The following is a 23,000-nucleotide window of genomic DNA, read 5'->3' as shown; positions in this document are numbered from 1 at the left end:
GTACCTTCACCAGTGCTCATTCTCCACTACCAAAATTCCCAATGTACCGCCATCCCACACCCTCCCCCTACCTGTGGGGCAGATGATTTCCACATTACTCTCTCTCTACTTTGATCACATTCAATAGTTCGACACCAGACCCACCATTATTATTTGAGATTTTACCCCAACACTCAGATTTGCTGAAAAGGCAACCGTAGACAATTTGTGTTCTATTGCTGGTTATGGATAACATATGATGTTGCGCGGCTGCAGTAGGGCCATGTGATTTTGAAATCCTGAAATTTTAACACTAATGTGGATGGATTTCTGCCAAAGGCCACTGGGTTTCGAGATTTGCTCCTGAGTCTCTGGAAGCATGGCCATTGAGCAGCTTGATTAGGAGCCAGAGAGGCCGTTCATGGGCGATTACTTGGGGTCTTGTTGGGGTGGAGAGGACAGGACTGGCTCTCCCCCCATCCCGCGAGGCCCAACAAATTTTGTCACTTGGGCCCAAGCCTGACTGTCCAGTGGCCTCTGGAGGATGACGGCTTCCGAGCCGCCAAGAGGGAGCTGGCGGAGTGACAACACCCTTTCTTCCCTGGGGTGGCCTGGCCACAGTAAGGTACTGTGGGGTCCGGACGCACTTCTGCCAATTGCCACTGGGTTTCGAGGTTTCTTTCTGAGTCTCTGGGATCATGGTCATTAAGCAGCTTTATCAGGAGCCAGAGAGGCCGTTCGTTGGCGATGACTTGGGGTCTCGATGGGGTGGGGTGGACAGGCCCGGCCTCCACCCCCATCCCGCAAGGCCCTGCGTGTCTCATCACTGGGGGCCCAAACCTGACTGTCCAGTGACCTCTGAAGAATGGCGGCTACTGGGCCGCCGGGGGAACAGGCCAAGGCACGAAACCTATTCCCACCTGGATTGGCCCAGCATTGGTAACCTACTGCAGGGACCAGACGTATTTCTGCAAAAAGCCCCTGGGTTTCGAGATTTGTTTCTGAGTCTCTGGGATCATGGCCATGAAACAGTTCAATCAGGAACCAGAGAGGCCATGCCTCCAATTATATAGCTGAACTGGAGGTGTTCTGTGGGTGTGTTTCCCACATATCTAACTTTTGGCCGTTTACTTTCTTGGTAAACTTTGCCCCAAGTTTTTGGGGTCTGGCCAAATGCACAGCAGCAATTTTTTTTTATTAGTGAGGTACAGTTGCAGACTTACAAATTTTTGTGCTTGGGTTTCAATTATACAATGATCAAATACCCATCTCTCCACCAGTGCCCATTTCCTACCACCACGCATCCCAGTATCCCTCCCACCCCCCACTCCTCCTATCTCATCCTGCCACCGTAGCAGGGCATTCCCTTTTGTTCTCTCTCTCTTATTGGGTGTTGTGGTTTGCAAAACACCAATGGGTGACAATAGTGTTTGTTCCATAGTCTACTTTCAGCATGCTTCTCCCATCCTGGGAGGATCCTCCCAACACCTTTATTTGGTGTTCCCTTCTCTATCTGAGCTCCCTTTTCCCCTAGCCTGTGTGCTTGGCCTCATAGAGTAAAGCCATGGAGTAAAATTAAAATGAAAGCAATCTTTTAATAGCATCAGGGCTGCAGACGTAATATAAAGGATGGTGTGTCCTTTGAGTGCAAGATGCCCAGGTCCATTCCCGGCACCATACGTTCTGTACCATCCGTCAGGAGTGACTTCCAAGACCAGAGATGGAAGTCACCTTGTACACCCCAGGTACCACCCTGTGTGATCCCAAATCCCTCCTTTCCCTCAAAGTAAAAGAAATGAATAGCACCAAATACGATTGTGAGAATTGGGGAGGCATAGAACTAGTACTGCAGGTTGGGTGCTTGCCTTGCATGCATCCAGCTTGGGTTCCTTCCCCATTACTGCGTTTGGTCCCAGGAGCCCCAGAGGGTGATCGAGAGTGATCTCTGGCTAAGCTCTAGGCACAACTAGGTGTACTCCTCCTCCCAAAAAAGATTTTGAAGTTGAAATTGCAATGAATGTAAATAATTTTGTATATAACAAACTAGCACTGATGGTCACAGCTGCTATTGGATAATTTTTATTGATTTTGGGGAGCAAAACATAACATACAATTTTTTTCCAAAGGAAGAATACCTGGGAAAATTAAGTAAGATCATTGTCTTACCTTTATCTTTTAGTTTTCCTACACTGAATATTATTTGTACAATTAAAAGACTAAAAGTCACTTGATCGCTTGATCACTTGATACCCCGTTACTCATCGATTTACTCGAGTGGTGCCAGTAACGTCTTCATTCATCCCTGTTGCGTGCTAGCGTAGCCCAGTGGCATCTGCTCCTTCTAGGAATATGCAGAGCCTTAAACCGATCATTCAGGGTCTTTTCTCTTTGTCTCTTTTATTAGTGTAACACCATGAGGTACAGTTGTAGACTTACAAGTTGTTGTGCTTGGGTTTCAGTTATCCAATGATTGAGTACCCATCCCACCATCAGTGCCCATTCTCCACCCCCACCAATCCCGGTATCCCTACCACCCCCATCGCCCATCCCACCCTGCCTCTGTGGCAGGGCAATCCCTTTTGTTCTAGCTCTCCTTTTGGGTGCTGTGGTCTGCAGAAGAGACACTGGGTGGCAATCATGTTCGGTCCATAGACTACTTTCAGCAGGCATCTCCCATCCTTGGCAGATCTTCCCAGCACCCTTTATTTGGTGCTCCCTTCTCTATCTGAGTTGCCTTTTCCCCTAGAGTGTGCAGCTGGCCGCTCAGCCATGGAGAGAACAACCTGGTATCTATCACAGCTATTCTGGGTGTTAGTCTCTTATTTTGTTACTTTATGTTACCCAGATGAATGCAATCTTTCTATGTCTGTCCCTCTCTTTCTGACTCATTTCGCTTAGCATAATATTTTCCATGTAGTACCACTTGTATGTCAATTTCATGACTTCATTTTTCTAACTGTTACATAGTACTCCATTGTGTGGATGTACCAAAGTTTCTTTAACCAGTCATCTGTTCTCAGTCACTCAGGTTTTTTCCATATTCTAGCTATTGTAAATAGTGCTGCAATGAACAAACAAGTGTAGATGTCACTTTGACTATACTTTTTAGCCTCTCTGGGGTATATTCCCAGGAGTGGTATTGTTGGGTCAAATGGGAGCTCAATTTCTAATTTTTTGAGAGTCGTCCATACTGTTTTCCAAAAGGGGTGAACCAGTTGGCATTCCCACCAGCAGTGAAGGAGGGTCCCTTTCTCGCCACATCCACGCCAACACACGTTGCTTTTGTTCTTTTGAATGTGGGCCAGTCTCTGTGGTGTGAAATGATACCTCATTGTTGTTTTGGTCTGCATCTCCCTGATGATTGATGATGTAGAGCATTTTCTCATGTGCCTTTTAGCCATTCGGATTTCTTCTTTGAGAAAGTCTCTGTTCACTTCGTTGCCCCACTTTTTGATGGGGCTGGATGTTTTCTTCTTGTGGAGTTCAACCAGTGTTGGAGTACACGAAGCTTAGGTTTATCAGATTGTACCCATTACAGTGCTCCCGAGTCACTCCCATTACTTTGTCAGTCTGTAACCACTTCTATGCTCTCTTCCCCAACCAATTTTTAAGGTCTCATCCTTCTTAGACACTGAAGCTGTACTGTAAGTTAATATCGCCTTTCTCCTCTCCTTGTCTTTTGAGCAGTTTACTTTAATGCAATGTCCTTTTGTATAGATACAGAAAGACAATTAATTAATATGCTCCGTAATTTAGGAATTGATTGGCTTTGAATGTTATTCACTCCTGGGCATCTGCCTTCTCAACTTGAGCCTCAGTTGCCCTCACTTCCTGGCGCCCCAAGGGCAGGGTCCTGACGTGGGACTGGATGGAACCAGGGCAAGCTGGTAAGTTATGTGCTACCCTGGCATTGCGATGGGCCAGGCCAAGGTGCCACGATTCTTAACTATAAGTTAAGAGTTTGATCATAGGCAAATGCTGTCATGATCCAAAAGTAACGACAAGACTAGGGCCCTGCTGCTAGGAATAGGAAAGATATCTGGCCTGAGCACTGCAGTCTGAGATCGAGATGGCCCTAGGAGAGCAATTCTATAAGCTCAAAGTATTTCTTACTGTGTCCATACGAAATGATTAATATTATGTATGCTTATATGTTGGTTGGACAAGGAGAGGAGAAACACGTCCTAGAAGCAGTTTCCTGTGTGTCCTGACTAGCTTGGATGAGACTGCTTTTTTGGAGATGTAGATTCCAAGCTCTAGCAGACTGGTCTTTGTTGTGCTAATCTAAATACTTGTAGCTTGTGAAAAGGTGAGGCCAGGATTACTGGCCTGGGGATGTAAGGAAACAATGTATGGTTTGCTGCCTCAATTTTCTTTCTGTAACTCCTTTTGATGACTTCATTATATTGCCCCCTTTAGAGGTACTATGATCTATATAAGGAAGATTTCAGGGCTCTCTGGGGGGACACGTGCATCAGAGAATCTGGGAAGATGGGGCTGAGGACAGAAGCGGAGAGAACAAAGGTGTGCACGTGCTTGAGGATTCCTGAGGCCTCCATGACATACATCTCTTCCATGTAATAAACGGCTGCTAAGACCAACCAGCCTGGTCCCCGTTTCCTTCCTTCGCCTGACCATCGCCATCGACCTTCCTGGAGTGGGGAAACAGCCTGACCGCCGGCCTTTTTATTTTTTGTGTGTTTACACAAACCAGTTCTTTGTATATCCTTGATATCAACCCCTTGTCGGATGTGTATTTGGAGAACATCCTTTCCCATTCTGTAGATTATCTTTGTATTTTGGTCACTGTTTCTTTTGAGGTGCAGAAGCTTCTTAGTTTAAGATAGTCCCATTTGTTTATCTGTTTTCACTTGCTTGGCCAGTGGCGTGGCATCTTTGAAGATACCATTAGCTTCAATGTCATGGAGGGTTTTGCCAACTTTGTCTTCAGTGTACCTTATGGATTCCAGTCTGATATTGAGGACTTTAATCCATGTTGATCTTACTTTTGCACATGGTGTTACGCAGAGATCTAAGCCCGTTTTTTTTTAAATTTTTAATTTTTATTTTATTTTTTTTGTGAAACACCATGAGGTACAGTTATAGACATATAAATTTTTGTGCTTGGGTTTCAGTTATACAATGATCAAGTACCCATCCCTCCCCTAGTGCCCATCCTCCTCCACCACCGGTCCCAGCATACCTCTCACCCCCCATCCCCCCTGTCCCACCCTGCCTCTGTGGCAGGGCATTCCCCCTTGTTCTCTCTCTCTTCTTTTGGGTACTGTGTTTTGCAAGAGAGGCATTGAGTGGCAATCATGTTTGGTCTATAGACTACTTTTAGCATGCTTCTCCCACCCTGGGAGGGTCCTCACAACACCCTTTATTTGGTGCTCTCTTCTCTATCTGAGCTTCCTTTTCACCTAGTCGGTCAGCATTTGTACCGCTTGGCTGATGTTTGGTGTTATTAGAACGAGGTCATCAGCAAAGTGGAGGTGGTGTATTTGCCGACCATCTGTCTTCACTCCCATTCCTTCCCATTCCAGTCATCGCATGATGATCTCGAGGGTGGCAGTGAAGAGTTTTGGTGAAATGGTATCACCCTGCCGAACCCCTCTATTGACATGGATGATTACTTCTTTGTAGAATGGTGAGATCCTAGTAGTAAATCCATAATAGAGCTCATGGAGGATCCTGATGTATTGAGTTTGTACGCTCTGATTGGCTAGGGCTTCAATGACCCCTTCCGTCTCAACAGAATCAAAGGCCTTCTTTAAATCAATGCACATTAGAGAGAGCGGCATCTTGAACTCCTGAGAAACCTCAATGAGCTTAGTTATCATTTGGATATGGTCAATGGTGCTGAACCCTTTTTGGAACACGGCTTGTTCACATGGTTGTCCTTCATCTAGCGTTCTGCCAATCCTATTTTGGATGACTCATGTGAACAGTTTGTAGATGACAGACAACAGACAGGTGTGGTGATGGTTGCCAATGTCGTGGATGTCTCCCTTCTTGTATAGTAGTACAGTCTTGCTGGTTTTCCATTGGGATGGAGCCTTGCATTCAGATAGGTAGTGTGTGAAGAGCCGAGCCAGTGTATTGATGAATACTGATGCAGATGCTCAGGTCTGACCTTGTCTGGGTCAGGTGCTCTTTGTTTCTTTACCAAAGTGATGGTGTGTTGAATATCGGAACGGAGAACATTGGGAACGAGATATCTATCGTGTGGAATTTGGGATGTGGGCAAGTGGGCGTGGCTATTAAAGACATCTGAGTCGAAGTCATGAATAATCTTTTCCATTGCCCTTGTGGAAGATGTGATAGATCCATCATGATGTCGGAGGGCAGTCATCTTGGTCTTGTAGTTGGTGAAAGACAGGCGGGCATTATAAATGCTGTTCCCGGCTTCTGCCGCATCTACCAGCACCGCTGCTCTCTTTGAGGTCTTTGAGGTCATCCTTGATCGCTTCTCTACACTGTTTTGCCAGGTCGGACGTTCTTTTTTGGTTGCCCGAGGCATGTGCCAAGGCACGTTGGCGAATAAGTTCAAGAGTGTTCGAAGAATGGCGTTCTTTTTTTTATTATCTCTCTCTTGACATTCCTCGCACAATCATAGAGATGCTGAATCATTGGATCGTATTCCTCATCAATGGTGTCAATGATGGCATCTTCCCATGTTGCCACAACAGAGCCAATGAGCTCCCATTTGGTGGTTGTTCTGGGAGTTCTCTTCTTAAACTTTGCATTCTTTTCTCCCCGTTCTGTGAGGTAGAATTTTACACGAAGGAGACGGTGGTCCGATCCCATTTGGAATTTTGCGACAACAGCACATCGGTTAGGCAAAACTGAAGATTGAATATGATGTGGTCAATTTTGCTGTGGAACCGTCCACCAGGAGACTCCCATGTCCAACATTTAGATTCAGCCTTTTGAAACTGTAAGTTACCATGGATGGTCTTGGTTGACGTGATGAACTCAGACAGTCTGTCACCCTGTTCATTCCATTCTAGGCCATGAGTCCCGAAGTGGAGTTCGTCGGCTGATCTTCTTGGTCCTATCTTGGCATTAAAATCACCGACAGTGATCTTGTAGAAGGTGTGTGTCTCCATGCAGGCTTGGAGATCTCAGCCCCGGGTCCCACACACCTGAATTGCTCTGCCCGTTCCTTTATGTGTGAGGCTCATCCAAGCGTGTGGAGAGTGGTCTCAGCATGACTTTGGCCTGGTGCCGGAGCTCTTCTGCTGTTGGCCCTGGTGAGGACAGTCAGGCAAGGGGTAGGAGACTCTGCCTTGTTCTCTCCCGGGAGCTTGGTGTGATAATCAAGTGATTATCAGTGATTCATTAAAAAGTAAAAAAATTTAAAAAACATATTAAAAAAGGAAAAATTTAAAACATTAAAACTGAAATTAAATTTAAGAAAAGAAAAGAAAATGGGAGTTGGTGGGGGGACGGGGGGCCGGGGCTCTGGGGGAAGAGCAGAGAGTGTTTAGTGCGCAATAACTTATTCCCTACCACCCTCATTTTTAAAAATTATTATTATTATTATTATTATTGCTTTTTGGGTCACACCCAGTGATGTGACTCCTGGTGGGGCTCAGAGGAACACAGGGGATCCTGGGAATCGAACCTGGCTGGCCAATTTCAAGGTAAACGCCCTGCCCGCTGTCTTATCGCTCCAACCCCCAATTTTTTTTTATTTGATAAAGTGGGAATCGAAACTGGGTCAGCTGAGTGCAAGGCAAACGCCCTACCCACGGTGTTATGTTCCAGACCCTATTCTCATTTTTAAAGGGAAATAGAATCCAGAAAGGTTGAGCATGCAGGGCCTTGCACACACCCAATCTGGGTTCGATCTCCAAACGATGTAGGCCCCTCTGAATACCGCTGGCTGTGGCCCCCAAATCAAGGGCGGGGGAGAAATCTTCCCTTTCAGTCATACTTAGCACACCTGATAGCAGTGAGGAGAACCAGCTGCCGGGGATAAGGACACTGGCCAGGAAGAGGCCGCTGGCCCAAGGTCAGTGTGGCCACAGTAGGGCTGAATCTGCACTGCATGCAGTTCCCTGAGGCCCAGCCCGAGGTTGGGTCTTTCCCCTGGTTTCAGTCCATTTCTTGGGGGACTAAGGCTTAGTTTGGGCCTCAGCAGACACTGACCAGGGGCTGTGGGGGTTCGTCTGGTGGTGTTGGGTCTGCCTGAAGCTCTGTCCCCTCCTGTCTCCCGGTCCACAGAGCACCTACTGTGCCACCATGGTCCAGCCCTGTGAAGCCCTCGGCCGTTCTGTCCAGGTGGTGAACTTAGATCTCGCAGCAGAGCATTTCAACTAAAATGTGATGGCTGGTGAGTCCCGGGAGCAGCCTTCCCTCTCCTTGGGGGCCCTGAGGCAGTGAGTGCTGCCCACTGCTTCTGGGGAGGCACAGAAGCTGAAAACTTTGTTCAGACTGATCCCCGCTTTCAGGGTAGACAGCAGAAGATAGAACATCATGTGTTAGCATCCACTTATTGATGTGCTTGTGACAGTTCCCTTTGTTTCTCTTAATAAAAAGTGAGATGTCACAGGCCTCAATTTGAATTCTTAGGTCAGAGGGGATTGAACTCAAGTTGGCTGCATGCAAGCAAGGCAAGCACCTTAACTCTATCTGGCCCTTGTTTTTCTTGATGCTCAGGAGTGAGTCCTGGCTCTGCACTCAGGAATAACCTTTGGTGGCGCTTGGGGAGACCATATGCATGCCGGGGATTGAACCCTCATCGACAGTGTGCAAGGCGAACGCTCTATCCACTGTACTATCCCTCCTTGCCCTGTCCCTTGCTTCACCTCTTTTATTTTATTTTATTTTATTTTGCTTTTTGGGTCACACTCAGCAATGCACAGGGGTTACTCCTGGTTCATGCACTGAGGAATTACTCCTGGCTGTGCTCAGGGAACCATATGGGATGCTGGGAATTGAACCCGGGTTGGGCCGCGTGCAAGGCAAACACCCTACCCGCTGTGCTATCGCTCCAGCCCCACTTCACTTGTTTTAGAACAGATATTTTATATGCACAGTATTCAGAATGCAAAAGGTACATGAGAGTGTGCAGGAAAAAGTCATTCCCAACTCTTGCTTCCTCTGAGTCTGAGAATATTTCCTAAGTCTGTAGTGTTATTCCTTAACATCTTGGCACAAAATTAAGTGTGGAGGCCAGGAAGATAGTAGAGGGTTTAAAGGTAAAGGTAAAAGGTAAAGGTAAAGGCCCTCCCGTTGATCGTCGATTTGCTCGAGCGGGCCCAGTAACGTCTCCATTGGAGACTTTGTTGTTACTGTGTCTGGCATATCGAATACTCTCGGTAGCTTGCCGGGCTCTCCGAGAGGGGCGGAGGAATCGAACTCGGGTCGGCCATGTTGGCTGCGTGCAAGCAAACGCCTTACCCGTAGAGGGTTTAGGAGCAAATAATTGGCACACACAGGATGCTGTTTTAATGCCCAGCACTGCAGGGCCCCCTGAGCACTGTTGGGTACCGAAGTCCTGTAGCCCCTAAGACCCTCCAGGTGATCATCTCATTTTTGGGCGCTGGCGTTTGGTCTCTGGCCCCTGGGCCTCCTGAACTCTGCCTGGGAGGCCAAAGGGGGAGAAAAAAAAATCAGAGGCCAAGGAGCTAACTTAGAGGGATGTAGAGCAAGTTTCGGGATGCCCCTGACCACCAGCTGTGGTTGCAAAACCAAAGGAAGAAAGAGGTCAAAATACAGAACAAGAATTGAAGCATTTGGTTTAACTGTTGGGGGTCGCTACTGGCTCTGCTCCTGCAGGGCTTACGTGGGGGTGGAATTTGAACTGGGCCTAAATCCTTCTTGTCTCTTTGGCCTTTTGTTTTGTTTTGGGGCCGCATCTGGTGGTGCTCAGAGTTTGCTGCTGATACTGCTGTCACTCCAGGGTGTGTGCCCTGCCCTTATCATTTATAAGTACAACTACTAGCCTTCTAAGAGTACTGTCCCTTGTGTTTCTGGTTTAAGTCTACCTGGGAGACTGTAATGCATCATTACTTGAGAGTGGGATTCCCTTGACTACTATTATTTATTTAGTTGTTGTTTTTTTTTTCTTTTCTTGATGGGTGGGGTGGGGTTTGGGCCACACCCAGCTGTGTTCTGCACTTCTGGCTCTCTGCTCCGGGATCACTCCTGGTGAAGCTGAGGAACTATATGAGGTGCCAAGGATTGAACGTGGGTTGTCCACATGCAAGGCAAGCGCCTTACCCACTGTTCTATTCCTCTGGCCCCTGTTTAGGTCTTTTGTTTTTTCTTTCTAACCCCTGTTCAGTTTCTCTGGATACTGTCACAGTAGTAATTACTAATGAATGTAAATATTTTGGAATGGGCACTCATTTCCTGTTTATTCTTTGCAGACATCCGGGAACTGATCGAGGTGGATGATGTGATGGAGGACGGCTCCCTGCGCTTCGGTCCCAATGGAGGACTGGTGTTTTGCATGGAGTGCTTTGCCAATAACTTTGAGTGGCTGGAGAACTGCCTTGGCCATGTCGAGGATGACTACATCCTTTTTGACTGTCCAGGTAGCTCAGTAATTAGATTGTCACCTTCCCTGTGTTGTCCAGTTCTGTCCTTGGTGGGAGAAAGTGAAATTAGCATCTCATTTACTTTTACCCCAGATTCTTGGACAGTGAACTGTCATCCCATGAGGGGCTGTGGAACATCTGTTTGTTTTCTTCTGTTTGGGGGCCACATCCAGAGGTGCTAGAGGCTGGGGCTCTTCCTAACTGTTATCAGGAGGTAGCTCCCAGCCCTTCTGGGGGACCAAAGCATGCTGGGAACTGAACTCAGGCTTTCTGCATGCAGAACATATGCTCAGTCTGTTGTTTCTTGGGTACCAGGTCATGCAGCTTTTTTTTTTTTTTTTTGCTTTACGGGTCACACCTGGTGATACTCAGGAATTACTCCTGACTTTGCACTCAGGAATCACTCCTGGCAGTGCTCAGGGGACCATATGGGATGCTGGGAATCGAACCCGGGTCGGCCGTGTGCAACGCAAACGCCCTACCTGCTGTGCTATCACTCCAGCTTCGGTTATGCAGCTCTTGAAAGGTTTGCTTTAGAGCCAGAGAGACAGAAGGATGGGTAGGATGCTGCGGCAGACACAGGTTCAGTCCTTGGCACCATATATGGGTCAATGAATACTAGTAGGTATTGGCCAAAACCAAGATTTTTTGTTTGTTTGTTTTTTAGGGCCATAGTACAGCAGCTAAAGCCCTTGCCTTACTTTCTGCCAGCCCAAGTTTGGATCCCTGGTACCAGATAGGATCCCCCAAGCACTGCCAGGAGTTATTTTTAGTACAGAGTCAGGAATCCTCCCAGAATCCCAGTGGGTTTGGTCCAAAGTTCCTCCCCTCAAAGTAAGAGAATAAAAATTTGTTTTAAAATCTGTCATTGTTGGGGCTGGATCATTGCGATAGCACAGCGGGTGGGGCGTTTGCCTTGCACGTGCCCAACCCAGGTTCGAATCCCAGCATCCCATATGGTCCCCTGAGCACCACCAGGAGTGGTTCCTGAGTGCAGAGCCAGGAATAAACCCTGAGCATCTCTGGGTGTGACCCAAAATGCAAAAATAATAAATAAATAAATAAATAAATAAATGAAATCCCTGTGACTGTCCTCTAGTTGTTCATTGATTTGCTTGAGCAGGCCCAGTAACTTCTCCATCCTGAGACTTGTTACTGTGTTTTTCATATTGAATACGTCGCAGGTAGCTTGACAGGCTTTGCCATGTGGGCAATATACTCTCGGTAGCTTGCTGGGCTATCCGAGAGGGGCAGAGGAGTTGAACCCGGTTTGCTGGGCCGGCTGTGAGCATGGCAAATGCCCTTACCGCTGTGCTATCACTGCAGCCCTTTTTAAAATCATTTTTAATAATTTTCGTGCAACCAGCCAACATGGCCGACTGGAGTTTGATTCCTCCACCCCTCTTGGAGAGCCCGGCAGGCTACCGAAGAGTATCTCACCTGCACAGCAGAGCCTGGCAAGCTCCCTTTGACATATTCAATATGTCAAATACAGTAACAATTGTTACAATGGAGATTTTAATGGGCCTGCTCGAGCAAATCGATGAACAACAGGAGAACAGTGATGATGATGACAGTATATTTTCTTTGTATGCCCCTTTTACGTACATGTGCACCCAGAGTTGCTAAAAAATTTGGGGGGGGGCAGGGGAGCAGGTGTGATAGAACAATGGGTTGGGCGTTTGCCTTGCATGCGGCTGACCAGGAACCCCAGCATCCCATATGGTCCCCCGAGCACTGCCAGGAGTAATTCCTGAGTGCAGTGCCAGGAGTAACCCCTGCGCATCACCAGGTGTGACCCAAAATGAAAAAAAAAAATATTGGGGGAGCCAGAGAGATACTACAGTGGGTAGGGCACTTGCCTTGAACACAGCTAAGGTGATCCCTGCTACCCTATATGGTTACTGGAGTCTGTCAACAGTCATCCCTGAGCACAGAATCAGGAATAAGCCCTGAGCACTATCAGGTTGTCCCCCCCCCAAAAAAAAAACAAAATTGAATATAGTATAGGACCTAGAGATATAGTGTGCTGGGGACATGCTTTACATGTAGTGGGCCTTGCATGTAGTAGGTTTTGCATGTAGTAGGCCTTGCATGTAGGACTCTGAGTAGCTTCGAGACCTCCCAGCAGTTTCGGAGAGACCCTCAAGCATCCCCACGTGTGGCTTAAAACAAGCAAAATTGAATATATTACTTGTAGGGATTGACTTCCTTTAAAAAAGTTTTGGGGGGACCATGGGTGCCGTACCTGATGATACTCAGGGGTTACTCCTAGGTCCTGTGCTCAGGAATTACTCCTGGCTGTGCTCAAGGGACCCTATGGGATTGAACCCAGGTTGGCTGTGTGCAAGGCAAGTTCCCACCTTCTATACTATCTCTCAAGCCCCCAAAGACAGTTTATGGGGAAAGTTTTTTCCCATAATTGAGGGTTGAATGTATTTTATGTTTATAATAAGCTTGTGTTCTTGTCGGTCAGATCGAGTTGTACACAAACCTGCCCGTGATGAAACAGCTGGTTCAGCAGCTGGAACAGTGGGAGTTCCGAGTCTGTGGAGTGTTTCTTGTTGATTCTCAATTCATGGTGGAGTCGTTCAAGGTTTGAAACTATACCTGTCCTTGATTTTTCAGTCTCCGGCACAAGCAGAGTACAAATACCTTTAGTCATAATAGTTTAATTGTTAACAGTTCCTGAACTATACCCAGGAGTGACTTTAAACTTATGTTTGTTAAATTAATATACCAGACAAGATGAGATCGGGCACGTTCAGGGTGGTATGGCCATAGGCTGGAGCGACAGCACAGCGGTAGGGCATTTCCCTTGTGCACATCCAGCCTGCCCGAGCCAGGTTCCATTCCTCCGCCCCTCCAGCGGAAATTAACTAACGCCATATGTGGGCTGGTAAGACTTTGTATTTTTACAATTTTTGGTGGTTGGGGGTGCGGGCCTCCTGTGCTGGGGGGCCTAGGGGGCACTCTGATTATTGGCCCACCAGGCTAGTAGTGGTCAGTGCTAGGGCCCAGAGGGCCGTACCAGCAGTATTGGTTCCTTCCTGGCTGTACCCAGCAATGCTTAGGATGCCATCTGGTGCCAAGAATCAAGCGCTGTGCTAATCCCTGGGCTGATGAGTTTTGCAAGTGTTTGGGGTTGTTGTGGGTTGTTTTTAAGGTTTGGGGGCCACACCCGTTGGTGCTCAGGGGCTGTTTCTCCCTTGTGCCTGGTGGACCATATGTGGTGCTGGGTGTTCAAACTGAGGTGTGCGGGGTGTAGGCCATTTGTAACCCCTGTCGTAGCTCTTCATCCCCTCCCGCGAACCCCCCTAGACCCATATTTTTCTTAATTGTATTGTCACATGCTTACACACCCCCAGGCAGTGGCCACCATATGGACGGCACAGACCAGTACATATCTTTTTAGGGGAGCAGCATGTTGAGAGCAGTGGGCTGTCTGCTTCGAAGTTAGTATAGACGTACGGAGAGAGCTCAGTGGGCAGCACCACAGACTTTGCACACAAGGGGCCCAGGGTTCATCTCTGGCACCATATGGTCGCCACCAACGTTGTCTGGATGTGGCCTCCCCTCACCTCTGAAAAAAGTTGTCATTGGTTGTAGCAGAGAGGGCAGGAGGCCACACTGAGCAGTGGTCAGAGTTTATTCTTGGCTGTGCCTCCAGAAATCATTCCTGGTGGGCTCAGGGAGCATACGGGATGTGGGGGATCGAACCTGGGTGCATCCCTTGCCTACGTGTAAGGCAAGCGCCCACTTCGGTGTACTAGCTCTTTCGTTCCACAGCAGAGAAATTCTGCAATGTCTTTTTTTCCTGGCCACTTGGCACATCAGAATTGCGTGTACCCTTTTGAAATTTTCAGTGGTGCTTGAATGCAGATAAATTACTTTAAAAGAAGTCTCAGTTTCTGGTCGGGCAGGAGTGATAGCACAGCAGGTAGGGCGTTTGCGTTGCATGGGTCCGAGCCGGGTTTGATTCCTAGCATCCCATAAGTCCCCTGAGAACCACCAGGAGTTATTCCTGAGTACATGAACCAGGAGTAACCCCTGTGCATCACCAGTTATAACCCAAAAATTAAAAAAAAAGTCTTTTGTTAAGTAATGTTGTAATGTTACTAGTGTTCCAATAGGTCAGAGGTCATAAAAAAATTAATGCTGATTTGCTGTTGTTCTGTCTGCTCCTCCCTGTACAGGCATAGATGGTATTTTTAATTAGACTACCAATGTTCACACTCAAGCGTCAGTTGAATGACCTTTCTGAAATCTCTAATTTGTAGATTGATGACTACAGCATGGTCCAATTTTTGCCTTAGGATCAGTCAGATGAAGAAAGCATGAACATTGTATTACAGCATATTGATTTTGCCATTCAGTACGGAGAAGACTTGGAATTCAAAGAACCCAAGGTAATTTCTGACGATTTAGATTTGCCGAGGGCTGGAGCGATAGCACAGCGGGTAGGGCGTTCGCCTTACACGCGGCCAACATGGCCGACCAGAGTTCCATTTCTCCGCCCATCCAGGAGAGCCCGGCAAGCAACCGAGAGTATTCGATATGCCAGACACAGTAACAACAACGTCTCCAATGGAGACGTTACTGGGCCCGCTCGAGCAAATCGACGATCAACGGGAGGGCCTTTACCTTTTACCTTTTAGATTTGCCAGGGCCAGAGAACGGCGCAGAGGGAAAGACCATTCTCTGCCTCCCCTGGGCTGATGCTGGGTCAGTTCCCCATTTCATGTCTGGTCCCTGAGCACAGAGCCAGGATTGCCCTGAACACCTCTGCCCTCCTGTTTGATTTAAGCAGCTCCTTAAGTTAAAGTCTCGTGGGCAGCAAGAACCTGGCCCGTTCTGGCTGATCTCTGGGTGTGGCTCAAGAACTCAAAACCAAAAAAAACAAAGAGTAACCAAAACCCTGGTTGCGCATTTGCTGCCTTTTATGCTCCAGAACCTGATGGTGCTTTGTGCCCCCTGTTCAGGGTGGTGCCCCACCCCCTGTGTTGTCTCGTTTGCCCCAATTTTGTTCATGAATATCTATTAGCACTACTACTGAGGATTATAGAGCATTGCCTGAACAGTAGGTAAATACACACTGGGTCTGCAGAGAAATCAATGTATTTTCTATTTTGTGTTTTATTTATATCAGGAACATGAAGATGAATCGTCTTCTATGTTAGATGAATATTTTCAAGAATGCCAGAACAAATGAGAAGTTTGTTACAATGCAACTGGATGCGGGGCTGGAGTGATAGCACAGTAGGTAGGGTGTTTGCCTTGCACGCAGCAGACCTGGGTTCGATTCCCAACATCCCATATGGTCCACCAAGCGCCGCCAGGAGCAATTCCTGAGTGAAGAGGCAGGAGTAACACCTGTGCTCTCCGGGTGTGACCCCAAAACCAAAAAAAGAAAAAGAAAAAAATGCAACTGGATGCTTGTGAAGAGTAGCAATCACAATTTATTTAAATGAAAATATAACAGAGAAAGTAAAAAACAAAGAATAAAAATCATAAAATATACCGAGGCAAGATACTCATTGGTGGGAGGGTCTCCAGAGAGAGACACTGATGTGAGACCCTGGGCTTCTTCCAGTTGTAACCATGCTAGGTCCTCTGGGAACTGGTCCAATGTTGCCACAGCGGGTGGCCGTGCAGCTGGTACTGGAGAGATCATTGACGGCGCTGTCCTTCGACACGGAGCCAAGTATGCTTTCAGAGCTGGAGCTAAAGAATCAATAAGAGAAAAGGTCACCCAGATGGCTCCTTCCATGGATTCTCCAAAGGTGACCCCAACAGGGAGCCCAGCAGGAAGCGGAGACCATGGGCCCACCTCACGGGGATTTCCTGTGGAGGCCTCCCCGCAATGGGCTCTCCGGCCTGTGACTCTCCTTTCCCACACTAGCCCCCAGGACACCTCTAGGTGGGCCTTTTCCCATTCCCCATTTACTTGTGCATATACACACACCCCTTGGTTCTTACCCGTTTTCTTCTGGTGCTCTGAGTCTCGTTCTCTGCCATATGTGTAAGGCCAAGGCACTGAACGCGGTGCTCTTTGGGGAGTTGACAATCCTTGGCCAATCTCAACTTTCTGCTTAGATGGTGTCTGGCTGTGCTTGGTGCTGGCTGATTCCAGACTTTCTTCAGAGGAACTGGACCCAGAGGATATGTAGAAGATCTTCTTTCTCTCCTGTGGGCTGCTCTGCGGAGGGAGCGTCTCTCTCTCCTGTGGGCTGCTCTGCTGAGGGAGAACCACAAAGGCTCAGCTCCAGAAGCGCTGCTTCCCCCCCATCCCCCCCTTCTGAGTTCCTCCCTGCTGTTTGACCTGCATCTACACAGGCCTCCCATAGGAATGAGATTGAAACAATCAAGTTTAGAAAAGTCTTGGCCCAAGAGCACCTCCTAGTGCCAACTCAGTGAGCAGTGACCTGGCTTTGGGGGCTAGATTTGATGACTCACCTGGTAGGAGAGGCTGCCCTCAAGATGATCTCACAACACACACACAGACACACGTACATACACAAATACACATACTCACACACACACACCATCTCCAGTACACACTCAAATTTACTCTCTCCGATAAACACGTTCACACACGGGTGTGCACACTCTTCCACATACACAGCTTCTGCGCCATCACACTCAGGGAGGTGATGAAGACTGATCACGGTCAGCAGTGCTTGGGGTGCCCGGGCTAGTTCCTGCTGACCTGAACTAGCGGCTGTCTTCGTGAAGAATTCCGGGGAGTTCTCCAGTGAGTCCTCACCCAGTTTCTGAATCTTTTCAGTGTCCTACACTTGGGGGTTTTACAACCACGATTTCTTGGTAAGCAGCAAAACATGTTTGCTGTCTATGTGTTTCCGCAGTGAACCAAGTAATGAGTATGGGGCAGTTGGGGCGGCTGCAGAATGTCTGGTTGCATCACAAAGAGAGGTCGGTGATGTCATCGGGCGCATCACAGCGAGGACAGGTCAGCTGTGGCCCTGCAGCAGGGCTTGCTCTCTGTGCAGCCCCCTCTGGGCTGCTGCTGCTCTCCCTGTTCCCACAAGTCCTGTCCATGTGGTGAACTCAAGGCCCTGGGGAGAGCAGGGAGCAGCCACTTGAAAGAATGTGCTGCTAAAATGTTATTTTCCTTTTTTTAAAAAACGTGAGTGGACTGCTATTTATTCGGCCACTGATTAGCTGATTGAATTGGGCATGAACTCCTCCTTACACTTTTTTTTTCATTTTTTTGTCATTGTCTTTATTGAATCACCGTGAGAGCAGTTACAAAGCTTTCGGGTCTAAGTCTCAGTCATGCAATGAAACACCGGTACCTTCACTAGTGCCCACTCTCCACTACCAAAATCCCCAATATACCCCATTCCCACACCCTCCCTATACCTGTGGGGCAGATGATTTACACATTACTCTCTCTCTACTTTGATCACATTACTCTCTCTCTCTACTTTGATCACTTTGACCCAGCAATACCACTCCTGGGAATATATCCCAGAGAGGCAAAAATGTACAGTCGAAGTGACATCTGCACTTGTTTGTTCATTGCAGCACTCTTTACAATAGCCAGAAACTGGAAGAAACCTGAATGCCCAAGAACAGATGACTGGTTAAAGAAACTTTGGTACATCTACACAATGGAGTACTATGTAGCTGTTAGAAAAGATGAAGTCATGAAATTTACATACAAGTGGTACAATATGGAAAGTATCATGCTAAGCGAAATGAGTCAGAAAGAGAGGGATAGACATAGAAAGATTGCATTTATCTGGGGGATATAAAGTAACAAAATATGAGATTAATACCCAAGAATAGCTGAGATCAGCACCAGGAGGATAGAGGCCAGCCAGGTATTCTAGAGGAAAGGGCAGTTCAGATAGAGAAGGGAGCACCAAATAAAGGGTGTTTGGAGGATCCTCCCAGGAGGGGAGATGCATGTCGAAAGTAGACTATGGACTGAACATGTTTGCCACTCAATGCCTCTTTTGCAGACCACAACAGCCAAAAGGAGAGAGAGAACACAGGGGATTGCCCTGCCACAGAGGCGGGGGGGATGGGGGCATGAGGGTGGGGGGGTTATTATCCATGGTGGTGGAAAATGGGCACTGGTGAAGGGATGGGTATCTGATCATTGTATAATCGAAACCCAAGCACAAAAAATTGTAAATCTACAACTGTACCTCATGGTGTTTCACTAATAAAAAAAAAAGATAGTAAAAAATTAAAAAAAAATTTAAATGGAAAAATTAAAAAAATTAAATATTTTAAAAATGAAATTAAATTTAAGAAAAAAATAAGAAAATGGGAGTTTGTGGGGGCTGGGCGGCCAGGGCTCTGGGGGAAGAGCAGAGAGTGTTTATTGCGAAATAACTTATTTGTTACCACCCTCATTTGTTAAAATTATTATTAGTATTATTATTATTTCTTTTTGCTTTTTGGGTCACACCCAGTGATGCCTAGGGGTTCCTCCTGGCTCTGCACTCAGGAATTACTACTGGTGGTGTTTAGAGGACCAATGGGGATGCTGTGAATCGAACCTTGCCGGCCACTTGCAAGGCAAATGCCCTGCCAGCTGTCATATCGCTCTAACCCCCAAATTTTTTTATTTTATAAAGTGTTTTACAATATTTGATTACATTCAATATTCAGACTCCAATCACACCACCAGTACACCTTCTCATCACCATATTTTGGATAGTTCCATCCCGAACCTTAATCCCTGTCCCAAAGCAGAACTCAAAGAATCTATTCTCTTGTATTGCTTGATATGAAAAACTGCCAGGGCGCTGAAGTGATAGCACAGTGGGTAGGACGTTTGCCTTGCACGCGGTGAAACTGGGTTCGATTCCAAGCATCCTATATGGTCCCCTGAGCACCATTAGCCAGGGATAATTCCTGAGTGCAGAGCCAGGGGAAATTCCTGTGCATCGGCAGGTGTTACCCAAAAACAAACAACAACAACAAAAAATCTCTGAAAATCCTATAAAAAAAGTATCCTTAGAGGAAAGAGTGTGTGTTCTACCCAGGGGCCATTGAGCCCTTCTATAAGTGATCCCTAACATGTTGTAAAAGGTTGAACCTTGTGTATATATAAATATACATATATGTATATATATATACATATATAAAGTATATATGTGTGTGTATGTAAAAATATATATATATATTTCCCTCTAAGATTGGTTGCCTGCTACTTTGAATCCTGTCAAATGGGGTACAGTATTTTTGGAGTATGAGCTCCCGCATTTTTTTGCTTTTGGGATCACATCCAGTGGTGCTCAGGGCTGACTCCTGGCTCTGTGCTCAGGGATTACTCCTGGCAGGCTTCCAGGATGGTCCAGGGATTGAAAGAGAGACAGCCTTGTGCGAGGGGAGTGTCCTGCTCTCTGGACTCTCCGTGTCCCCACACCAGGGCCCCTTTAGTTCCACAGCCTTTGTTTTTGGATCATACCTGGCACTACACAGGGGATACTCCTGGCTTTGCACTAAGGAATCACTCCTGGCGGTGCTTGGGGACCATATGGGATGCTTGGAATCGAACCCGGGTCAGCTGAGTGCAAGGCAAACTCCCTGGCCGCTGTGCTACGCTCCAGACCCTATTCTCATTTGCAAAGAGAAATTGAATCCAGAAAGGTTGAGCATGCAGGGCCTTGCACACACCCAATCTGGCTTTGATCTCCAAACGATGTAGACCCCTCTAAATACCGCTGGCTGTGGCCCCAAAATCAAGGGCGGGGGAGAAATCTTCCCTTTCAGTCATACTTAGCACACCTGATAGCAGTGAGGAGACCATCTCCCAGGGATAAGGACACTGGCCGGGAAGAGGCCGCTGGCCCGAGGTCAGTGTGGACAAGGTAGGGCTGGATCTGCACTGCATGGTGTTCTGCCCAGTCCCGGGGATTAAGGCTTAGTTTGGGCCTCAGCAGACACTGACCAGGGGCTGTGGGGGTTTGTCTGGTGGTGTTGGGTCTGCCTGAAGCTCTGTCCCCTCCTGCCTCCCGGTCCACAGAGCACCTACTGTGCCACCATGGTCCAGCTCTGTGAAGCCCTCGGCCGTTCTGTCCAGGTGGTGAACTTAGACCCCGCGGCAGAGCATTTCAACTATGATGTGATGGCTGGTGAGTCCAGGGCGCAGCCTTCCCTCTCCTTGGGGACCCTAAGGGAGTGAGTGCTGCCCCCTGCTTCTGGGGAGGCACAGAAGCTGAAAACTTCGTTCAGACTGATCCCTTGACTACTGCAATTTATTTGTTTTATTTTTTTTCTTTTATTGATGGGTGGGGTGGGGTTTGGGCCACACTCAGCTATGTTCAGTACTTCTGGACCTGTGCTCAGGAATCACTCCTGGTCAGGCTGAGCAACTATTTAAGGTGCCAAGGATTGAACCTGGGTTGTCCACAGGCAAGACAAGGGCAGTACCCGCTGTTCTATTCCTCAGGCCCCTGTTTGGTGTCTTTTTGTTTTTGTTTCTTGTTTTTTCTTTCTAGCCCCTGTTCAGTTTTTTTGGATACTGTCACAGTTGTAATAATTACTAGTGAATATAAATATTTTGGAATGGGCACTTATTTCCTGTTTATTCTTTGCAGACATCCGGGAACTGATCGATGTGGATGATGTGATGGAGAAAGGCTCCCTGTGCTTCGGTCCCAATGGAGGACTGGTGTTTTGCATGGAGTATTTTGCCAATAACTTTGAGTGGCTGGAGAACTGCCTTGGCCATGTCGAGGATGAGTGCATCCTTTTTGACTGTCCAGGTAGCTCAGTAATTAGATTGTCACCTTCCCTGGGTTGTGCAGTTCTGTCCTTGGTGGGATAAAGTGAAATTAGCATCTCATTTACTTTTATACCAGATTCTTGGACAGTGGACTGTCATACCATGAGGGGCCGTGGAGCATCTGTTCGTTTTCTTCTCTTTGGGGGCCACATCCAGACGTGTTCGGGGCTGAGGCTGTTCCTAACTCCATTATCAGGAGGTTGCTCCCAGCCCTGCTTGGGGGACCAAAGCATGCTGGGAACTGAGCCCAGGCTTTCTGCATGCAGAGCATATGCTCAGCCTGTTGTTTCTTGGGCGCCAGGTCATGCAGCTTTATTATTATTATTATTATTATTATTATTGTTATTTTGATTTACGGGTCTCACCTGACGATGCTCGGGAGTTACTCCTTGCTTTGCACTCAGGAATCACTCCTGGCAGTGCTCAGGGGACCATATGGGATGCTGGGAATCGAACCCGGGTCGGCTGCGTGTAAGGCAGAGGCCCTACCTGCTGTGCTATCACTTCAGCTCTGGTCATGCAGCTCTTGAAAGGTTTGCTTTAGAGCTAGAGAAACAGAAGGATGGGTAGGATGCTGCGGCAGACACAGGTTCAGTCCTTGGCACCATATATGGTTCCATGAGTACTAGTGGGTATGGGCCAAAACCAAGGTTTTTTTTTTTTTTTTTTTTTTAGGGCCATAGTACAGCAGCTAAAGCCCTTGCCTTACTTTTTGCTATTCCAGGTTTGGATCCCTGGTACCATATAGGATCCCCCAAGCACTGCCAGGAGTTGTCTTTTAGTACAGACTCAGGAATCCTCCCAGAATACCAGTGGGTGTGGCCCAAACCTCCGCCCCTCAAAATAAGAGAATAAAAATTTGTTTTAAAATCTGTCATTGTCGGGGCTCGAGCGATGTGATAGCACAACGGGTAGGGCATTTGCCTTGCATGCGGCCAACCCAATTCAAATCCCAGCATCGCTTATGGTCCCCTGAGCACCGCTAGGAGTGGTTCCTGAGTGCAGAGCCAGGAGTAACCCCTGAGCATCTCTGGGTATGACCCAAAAAGCAAAGTTTACGGTAACAAAGTAATAATAATAATAAATAAATAAATAAATTATATCCCTGTGACTGTCCTCCCGTTGTTCATTGATTTGCTTGAGCAGGGCAGTAACTTCTCCATCCTGAGACTTGTTACTGTGTTTTTCATATCGAATATGTCGCAGGTAGCTTGACATGATTTGCCATGTGTGTAAGGTACTCTTGGTAGCTTTTGTGCTCTCCAAGAGGGGCAGAGGAGTTGAACCCGGTTTGGCCGGGTTGACTGCGTGCATGGCAAATGCCCTACATCTGTGCTATCACTCCAGCCCGTTTTAAAATCATTTTTAATAATTTTAGTGCAACCGGCCAACATGGCCGACTCGAGTTCAATTCTTGCGCCCCTCTTGGAGAGCCCGGCAGGCTACCGAAGAGTATCTCGCCTGCACAGCAGAGCCTGGCAAGCTCCTCGTGACATATTCAATATGCCAAATACAGTAACAATTGTCACAATGGAGATGTTACTGGGCCTGCTCGAGCAAATCGATGAACAACAGGAGGACGTGATGATGATGATGACAGTATATTTTCTTTGTATGCCCCTTTTACGTACATGTGCACCCAGAGTTGCTTAAAAAATTCCTGGGTGGGCCAGGGGAGCTGGTGTGATAGTACAATGGGT

General features: G+C 47.4%; 1 pseudogene; it reads left to right on the top strand.

Annotated features, from left to right (window-relative positions):
* The window catches only part of LOC130016483 (GPN-loop GTPase 3-like), a 36,347-nt pseudogene that overhangs the window by 3,885 nt on the left and 9,462 nt on the right, over positions 1–23,000 (top strand).

The sequence above is a fragment of the Sorex fumeus genome, unplaced genomic scaffold (genome assembly GCF_029834395.1).
Source record: "Sorex fumeus unplaced genomic scaffold, SorFum_2.1 ptg000155l, whole genome shotgun sequence".
In the NCBI taxonomy this organism is placed as follows: Eukaryota; Metazoa; Chordata; class Mammalia; order Eulipotyphla; family Soricidae; genus Sorex; species Sorex fumeus.
This window is presented reverse-complemented; position numbering and strand designations above follow the sequence as displayed.